The sequence below is a fragment of the Coregonus lavaretus genome, assembly GCF_964263955.1.
Source record: "Coregonus lavaretus genome assembly, chromosome: 4".
Taxonomy (NCBI): Eukaryota; Metazoa; Chordata; class Actinopteri; order Salmoniformes; family Salmonidae; genus Coregonus; species Coregonus lavaretus.
Window position 1 is genome coordinate 11626268 of NC_139991.1, and position 9056 is coordinate 11635323.

Consider the following 9056-nt stretch of genomic DNA (forward strand, 5'->3'; position numbering starts at 1 on the left):
CCAGTTCTCCTCTGAATCATTCAGATGTTCATTGGCAAACTTCAGATGGCCCTGTATATGTACTTTCTTGAGCAGGGGGACCTTGCGGGCGCTGCAGGATTTCAGTCCTTCACGGCGTAGTGTGTTACCAATTGTTTTCTTGGTGACTATGGTCCCAGCTGCCTTGAGATCATTGACAAGATCCTCCCATGTAGTTCTGGGCTGATTCCTCACCGTTCTCATGATCATTACAACTCCACGAGGTGAGATCTTGCATGGAGCCCCAGGCCGAGGGAGATTGACAGTTATTTTGTGTTTCTTCCATTTGTGAATAATCGCACCAACTGTTGTCACCTTCTCACCAAGCTGCTTGGCGATGGTCTTGTAGCCCATTCCAGCCTTGTGTAGGTCTACAATCTTGTCCCTGACATCCTTGGAGAGCTCTTTGGTCTTGGCCATGGTGGAGAGTTTGAAATCGGATTGATTGATTGCTTCTGTGGACAGGTGTCTTTTATACAGTTAACAAACTGAGATTAGGAGAACTCCCTTTAAGAGTGTGCTCCTAATCTCAGCTCGTTACCTGTATAAAAGACACCTGGGAGCCAGAAATCTTTCTGATTGAGAGGGGGTCAAATACTTATTTCCCTCATTAAAATGCAAATCAATTTATAACATGTTTGACATGCGTTTTTCTGGATTTTTTTGTTGTTATTCTGTCTCTCTGTCACGTTCGTTGGTTAGAGAGGACCAAGGCGCAGCGTGTTGAGCGAACATACTTTAATAGTAAAGTGCAAACAAGAATTCAAAACAATAAACGATACGTAACGTCCTCAGACAATGACTGACAAGGAACAAAAACCCACAAACACAAGGTGAACACAGACAGTTTAAATATGGCTCCCAATCAGAGATAACGAGCCGACAGCTGACACTCGTTACCTCCGATTGGGAGTCATTTGACCAAACAAGGAAAACACAACCAATACGAACACACCCTGGCTCAAAATACAAAGTCCCGGAGCCAGAGCGTGACAGTACCCCCCCCTAAAGGCGCGGACTGCGACCGCGCCTCAAAACCCCAAATAGGGAAGGGCTGGGTGGGTGTTGCTCCTCGGAGGCGGCTCCGGCTCCGGGCTTGACCACCACCCTACTTCAATCCCCCCGTAATGGCCCCGATCCGATCTGACCCAGCTGGCTGGATCAGGACAGACGACGCGCACCCCTGGCTTAGCGCGTGAGGCAGGAACGGACCGGACCTGGCTGACGATACGCACCCTAGGCTTGGTGCGTGGAGCCGGAACGGACCTCACCAGGCTGACGACTCGCATCCCTGGCTTGGTGCGAGTAGCAGGAATGGGCTGGACCAGGCTGACGACTCGCACCCTTGGCTTGGTGCGAGTAGCAGGAACAGGCTGGACCAGGCTGACGACTCGCACCCTTGGCTTGGTGCGAGTAGCAGGAACGGGCTGGACCAGGCTGACGACTCGCACCCCTGGCTTGGTGCGAGTAGCAGGAACGGGTTGGACCAGACTGGCGACTCGCACCCCTGGTTTGGTGCGAGTGGCAGGAACAGGCCGGGTCGGGCTGGCGACGCACACCGTAGGCTTTGTGCGTGGAGCAGGGACAGGCCGGGCTGGGCTGGCGACGCACACCGTAGGCTTTGTGCGTGGAGCAGGAACCGGCCGGGCTGGGCTGGCGACGCACACCGTAGGCTTTGTGCGTGGATTAGGAACAGGCCAGGCTGGGCTGGCGACGCGTACCACAGACTCGGTGCGGAGCGCAGGAACGGGCCGGGCTGGGCTGTCGACGCACACCGTAGGTTTGGTGCGGGGAGCAGGAATAGACCGGACCGTACTGGGGACACACACCACTGGCTCTACACCGGGATCTGGAACGGGCCGGACCGGACTGGCAACACCCGCCAGTACCTCTCGCCGTGCCTCTACTCCTTCCATCCCCTCTTCTACCAGTGGCCCCCGTAACCTGGCGGCCTCCTCTGCAACCCCGCTGGACCGCTCCATAGCGGCCTCCTGCTGCCCCGATGTCGTGAGCCCCCCCCTAAAAAATGTCTGGGGGTCTCTCCTCCCCGTGGACCAGGCCTCCAACATTCTCTCCCACCTCTCGCTCCTCTGTCTCCAACCCTCTTCACTCAGCTCCTCAATGGGCTTGACCCAGTCGAAGCTGCCACGGAGATCAATTAGCGATGGCTCCTGGACACGCTGCTTGGTCTGGTCTTGGTGTTTTTTTTTGTCACGTTTGTTGGTTAGAGAGGACCAAGGCGCAGCGTGTTGAGCGAACATACTTTAATAGTAAAGTGCAAACAAGAATACAAAACAATAAACGATACGTAACGTCCTCAGACAATGACTGACAAGGAACAAAAACCCACAAACACAAGGTGAACACAGACAGTTTAAATATGGCTCCCAATCAGAGATAACGAGCCGACAGCTGACACTCGTTACCTCCGATTGGGAGTCATTTGACCAAACAAGGAAAACACAACCAATACGAACACACCCTGGCTCAAAATACAAAGTCCCGGAGCCAGAGCGTGACACTCTCACTGTTCAAATGAACCTACCATTAAAATTATAGACTGATCATTTCTTTGTCAGTGGGCAAACGTACAAAATCAGCAGGGGATCAAATACTTTTTTCCCTCACTGTATATGCTTTGCTTGTCTCACAGATTCCACAATTATTTTTCAGGAACATTTACTACTACTGTGGGTTTCTTGTAACTTTAACAGTGACTCAACCATTGTAGGTGTGTTTGTATGACTGTGTGGGAGAGTTTCTCGGTTTGTTTTCAGGTGCAGCACCTCTGAGGTTATATCGTATTCGTCTGGATACTGCTTAGGCTAAATGTGTATATGTTTATCAGATTACTCTGACTGACTCTCCTCTCTTAAGGTGGTCTGACACAATCATCTGATTACATGTGTGCCAGTATGAATGTCATTTTTGCCTCCAATGTTCTGATGTGTCCTCCTGTGCAGATGGTTTCCATGGGAACAGGGGCAGAGCAGCAAGCCGAATGTAGAGAGTATATGAACTTAATAAACATTCAAAACATGCGCTGTTCAGATAGAAGTGTGCATGTGAGAGATTAAAAACAATAAATGATTCACTCAAACAAAACATATAAGCACAAAAACAAAGAGATCATTTATTTCATTTATTTTTGTATCTTATTAATGCGGTTCTTTTTGTAAGGATCATCCAGAAAAGTTCAGTTAGAATACATATCTTCAAAGGGAACATAAGAATGTGTCCCTGTGTTGGTCGACAGAGGGGGCATGACAAATCAAAACAAACATCTGGCATTCTTCCAACATAGACTGAGTTGTGTGAACGATGCACATCGTATGTTCACACAGGCAGTTCTTTTATCGTCTTAAAACCTCTTCTTATACAAGCACTAACTTCAAACAATAACCAATCTCAGCACTAAGGTTGGTTAGCATTCACTACTGAACATCTTTCTACCTAATTTTATACAGTGGGGAAAAAAAGTATTTAGTCAGCCACCAATTGTGCAAGTTCTCCCACTTAAGAAGATGAGAGAGGCCTGTAATTTTCATCATAGGTACACGTCAACTATGACAGACAAATTGAGGGGAAAAAATCCAGAAAATCACATTGTAGGATTTTTAATGAATTTATTTGCAAATTATGGTGGAAAATAAGTATTTGGTCACCTACAAACAAGCAAGATTTCTGGCTCTCACTGTAACTTCTTCTTTAAGAGGCTCCTCTGTCCTCCACTCGTTACCTGTATTAATGGCACCTGTTTGAACTTGTTATCAGTATAAAAGACACCTGTCCACAACCTCAAACAGTCACACTCCAAACTCCACTATGGCCAAGACCAAAGAGCTGTCAAAGGACACCAGAAACAAAATTGTAGACCTGCACCAGGCTGGGAAGACTGAATCTGCAATAGGTAAGCAGCTTGGTTTGAAGAAATCAACTGTGAGAGCAATTATTAGGAAATGGAAGACATACAAGACCACTGATGATCTCCCTCGATCTGGGGCTCCACGCAAGATCTCACCCCGTGGGGTCAAAATGATCACAAGAACGGTGAGCAAAAATCCCAGAACCACACGGGGGGACCTAGTGAATGACCTGCAGAGAGCTGGGACCAAAGTAACAAAGCCTACCATCAGTAACACACTACGCCGCCAGGGACTCAAATCCTGCAGTGCCAGACGTGTCCCCCTGCTTAAGCCAGTACAGGTCCAGGCCCGTCTGAAGTTTGCTAGAGTGCATTTGGATGATCCAGAAGAGGATTGGGAGAATGTCATATGGTCAGATGAAACCAAAATAGAACTTTTTGGTAAAAACTCAACTCGTCGTGTTTGGAGGACAAAGAATGCTGAGTTGCATCCAAAGAACACCATACCTACTGTGAAGCATGGGGGTGGAAACATCATGCTTTGGGGCTGTTTTTCTGCAAAGGGACCAGGACGACTGATCCGTGTAAAGGAAAGAATGAATGGGGCCATGTATCGTGAGATTTTGAGTGAAAACCTCCTTCCATCAGCAAGGGCATTGAAGATGAAACGTGGCTGGGTCTTTCAGCATGACAATGATCCCAAACACACCGCCCGGGCAACGAAGGAGTGGCTTCGTAAGAAGCATTTCAAGGTCCTGGAGTGGCCTAGCCAGTCTCCAGATCTCAACCCCATAGAAAATCTTTGGAGGGAGTTGAAAGTCCGTGTTGCCCAGCAACAGCCCCAAAACATCACTGCTCTAGAGGAGATCTGCATGGAGGAATGGGCCAAAATACCAGCAACAGTGTGTGAAAACCTTGTGAAGACTTACAGAAAACATTTGACCTGTGTCATTGCCAACAAAGGGTATATAACAAAGTATTGAGAAACTTTTGTTATTGACCAAATACTTATTTTCCACCATAATTTGCAAATAAATTCATTAAAAATCCTACAATGTGATTTTCTGGATTTTTTTTCCTCATTTTGTCTGTCATAGTTGACGTGTACCTATGATGAAACTTACAGGCCTCTCTCATCTTTTTAAGTGGGAGAACTTGCACAATTGGTGGCTGACTAAATACTTTTTTTCCCCACTGTATATATTTTGCAAGATGTTGGAGTATATGGTATACTGTACTGTGGTTTGCTGCAAAGAAAAACAACTGTGGAAAAAATATGCAATTCCCTTAGCAAATGTTTAGTAAACACTCTGATCCCTAAAATGTGGCACCATTGAAGAGGGAGGAGTCTCCCTGTTGCATAATAGTGGCTTGCACTGTTCCATGCTTCACTCCACCCCTTGGATAGGTTTGGGTATGTGGATCAAAAGTGTGCATTGGTGAGGCAGTGTTGCAGTGTGTAAATACAGCTTAATGTCTACATTGACTAGTTCACTATAGGAGGAATTCAAAGTCTTTACTTGGTTGGTTCCGCTTTACCCTGTTAGCTGAGCTAAGTAGTCTGGTCTAAAAACGGACTTTAGAAATACAAACACTTTACATTATACAGATATGCACCCCAACCCTTCACTGATTAAATAGCAACATTTAAATAGCAAATATTCTAAATTCAAGTTCTACATAATGAAATACACTGGTCTGTTGTTCAGTGCAAGAGACCTTATCTACCAAACCCAATAGTTTACCCTGATGTCTAGTTTGGAGCGCTGGTTGAATGGTTTATTATACAGGCAGTGTATATATTGTCTGTGGCAGCAATCGTATGCTAAGAGCATTTGTGAGCCAAATTAAGAGGTTATTAGTATACATAGACTATGCATATATTCCGTCATTAGGCTATCAACCTTCAGTAACTATGTGGTTCATGTATATTTTGTGTTTGATATTCCATGTAGGAAATTATGTGGTGAATAATCCCCCTGGGAGTTGGTAAAAGGAAAATGTGACGACTTTGCAGCAAAGTGGATTTTTCTTTATAATAAGGGCATTCAGACTGAGTTATTGGAAATAGTGGAAAACTGTTCCTCAGCCTACCTCTCTTACACACATCTCAATGCCAATAATGGTATCTAGTACCATAGCTTGCTCATGCAACATATTGGTAATAACCTGGCCCTTTGATACATTAGGCCAGGTGACAAAGGGGATATTAGTCCATATTCTATAGCTAACTAGAAAAGCAAAGCCCAAAGCTTGTGAAAACATTATACGCTTGTGAAAACATTGTGGAAAGATTGTTTCATGTAAGTGTAACACATACTGTACTGTTGAAAGAGAGTTCAGAAACCAACCAACCAGTTGTCATTTACTAGGTAGTTACAACATGGATAATCATTTAGTTTGTATCCCATCAAAACCAGTTTTGTATTGACTTATGTTACTGCTTGATCTCTGTTAGTCTCATGGCCACATAAATTAAGCACATGCATATCAAAACCTTGTTCTGAGTGCAATATGTATATGAAATCTACAGCACATTGTCCGGATGCCAGTTTTCCACCTTGCAGCATGAAGTTAACAGAGTAATGCTGTATTTGTAAGAAATACCTCTAATAAATGTTTCTTTCCATTGCTGATAACTGCAAGGTTCCCTATGCAGGCATAGTACCATACATTCAATACATATTTAGGCAAGAAATGTGTCAATTGTTTGTATAACTGGGGATATCAAACTAATTTAAAGCACAACTACAGTTTATGACATAAAAAACTAACTGATTAAGACCAACTGAAAAAATGTCATTGTTGCAGTTATGATCACTTTGCTGAATTCATTTTTCTTACACTCAAACCTTAATGTGTAAAGAGTGAAGACATTCAACATTTCTCAAAGCAAAGTTGAGGGTAAAAAATGCAAATATATCAAAAAGACAACTCAGACGTGGTATGACAAAAACAGCCAGAAAACAAATATTTGGCAAGTTTTAACTCAGGGGTAAAATGACTGTGTTACTGGGGTGAAAATGACACTCTTGATTAGACTTTCTCCAACATAGTTACATGAAGTCAGACACAAGGAAGAGAAGCAGATATACAACACTTATAGAAAACAAACATAAACTTCAATAAACACACGCACGCACACACACACACACACAAACATACACACGCGCACACACACACACACAATGTTCATTCTTACTTAAGTGTGTACAGCATGAAATCAACCAGTCATAGGTACAGCAGTCAATGAGAAAGGTGTGAGAACAACGACTCTTCTGAGTGACATTTAAGGCTGGGCAGGGGCTGGCAGCATGGCCAGCTGTCCACGTCAGCACCCCCCTGGCACTGGTCATCTATGTACAAACAGACTAAGAGCATTATCAGTCGGGGGATGGGACGTTGTGGCCCACACATAGTGTGGTTGGGACACCGTGGTTCATAACACAGACTGACTGGTCTGTGTTCTGTGATCGCCTGGCCCGGCCTGGGCGGGATGCTAGAGAGAAGAGAGACAGAAGTGTTATTACCCAGGGCCTGCTGGGTGAGGGCCTGCTGGGCGAGGGCCTGCTGGGCGAGGGCCTGCTGGGTGAGGGCGTGGGTGAGAGTTAATGGTGGATGATGCTCAAAGTGCAGAGGGAGGGGCAGAGATGAGATTACTTTAGAGGAATTTAATGTGTGCCGCCGGGCAGGCATCCCATGGTAAACCAGCTAGTTTGACCATGCTTCACCCATGCTTAGCCAATGCATCACACCTCTTTGTGTAGAATGTCTGTATAAAAGAGGTTGTTTTAAAGGGAAGTCTTACGAGTATGTTCAAACCATGCTTTCATTTAAAGTCCCCTTTAGATGTTGTTGAGGGTTTAATCATCACCATGCTGTGCATTCTGCCATGCATCTTTCAGGCCACTCTGGGTTCAGACTTGATTTCACTCCTGTTTAAGACCATCCCATTCACTTCCTTTTGGTTTCCAAAAAGCTTGGTACACCAGAGGAGAGAAAGGGAGAAATACATTCATATGCATTCAATCCATTCAATGAAATACAGACCCCTCTGACAGGTTTTATACAAAATTTATTTCATGCTAGAGTTGTATTCTTGAACTATTTTTTACCTATTGATTTCATGTTGCATAACATTGTGCATGCAGTTGATTTCCCCCATGTTCTTAATTGCAAACAACGCTTTAAAATATACATATATTTTTGCTGCTTTCATAGTAGCTAAAGGTTGTGAGAGGGAAAGATGGTCAGACACAACCTGACTCAACCAGATTTTCATTTTCTTTCAAAAATAACACTGTTCAAATTATATACTTAGTATGTGAACGTAACAATGGTTCACTATGATAAGTTCTCCATAAATAATTGATTGTATACATCAAGATGTATAGCAGTAGACAGAAACATATATCACTAATTTAGCCTAAATGATTCTTCTCATTAAGATCCAAGATCACAAGCATGCCAACAGAAACAAGGTCAAAAGTTATTTTAGCTTTTCACAACAGAGAGAGCTTGCTGAAATATGTATATTCTCCATCTCTCTACAAGTCTCTAGTTAGGGAATAGTGGTCAATATGACCAGAGCTGCCAGGTAACATGTACTCTGTACCACAAAGAAAAATAGGAAGAAAGGTGAAAAGAAAACACTGTCATTGAACACCTTAATAGTCTGGCTACATAAATTGTATGCAAAAGTGAGGAATCGTTAAAAGAAAAATATATTATTCAAATGGATAGTCGTAATAGCTATAGTTTGTTTTTCGTTTTTTGTAGTCCACGATGCAACTCATGCTAAATAAAAAGAGTCAGGTTTAACTGATGGTACCGGGTGACATAAATGCCATTAGCAGTTATTCTTATTGTCCTCTACTTATTGATTTCATTCCACTCCTTTTGGCCATTCAGGCCAAGATGTCAGACCAGTGTTCCTTTGTGATGTGTCTTTCTGTCTTCTTCCAGTTCTTCCTTGAGAAAAAGTTAGTACAAAAACAACAATGAAGAAAAGCAAAAAGGACTTCTTCTATCTTGATTTTCTTCCACGTTTAAGAGAAAACCTGTCCATCAAAGTAAGACAAGTGATCTCACTGTAAGAACCCTCTGTATCTACTGTTTCTCTTCCTCACTGTGAATGTGGCCCTGTCAAGCCCTCCATCCGTGGAATCAAGAA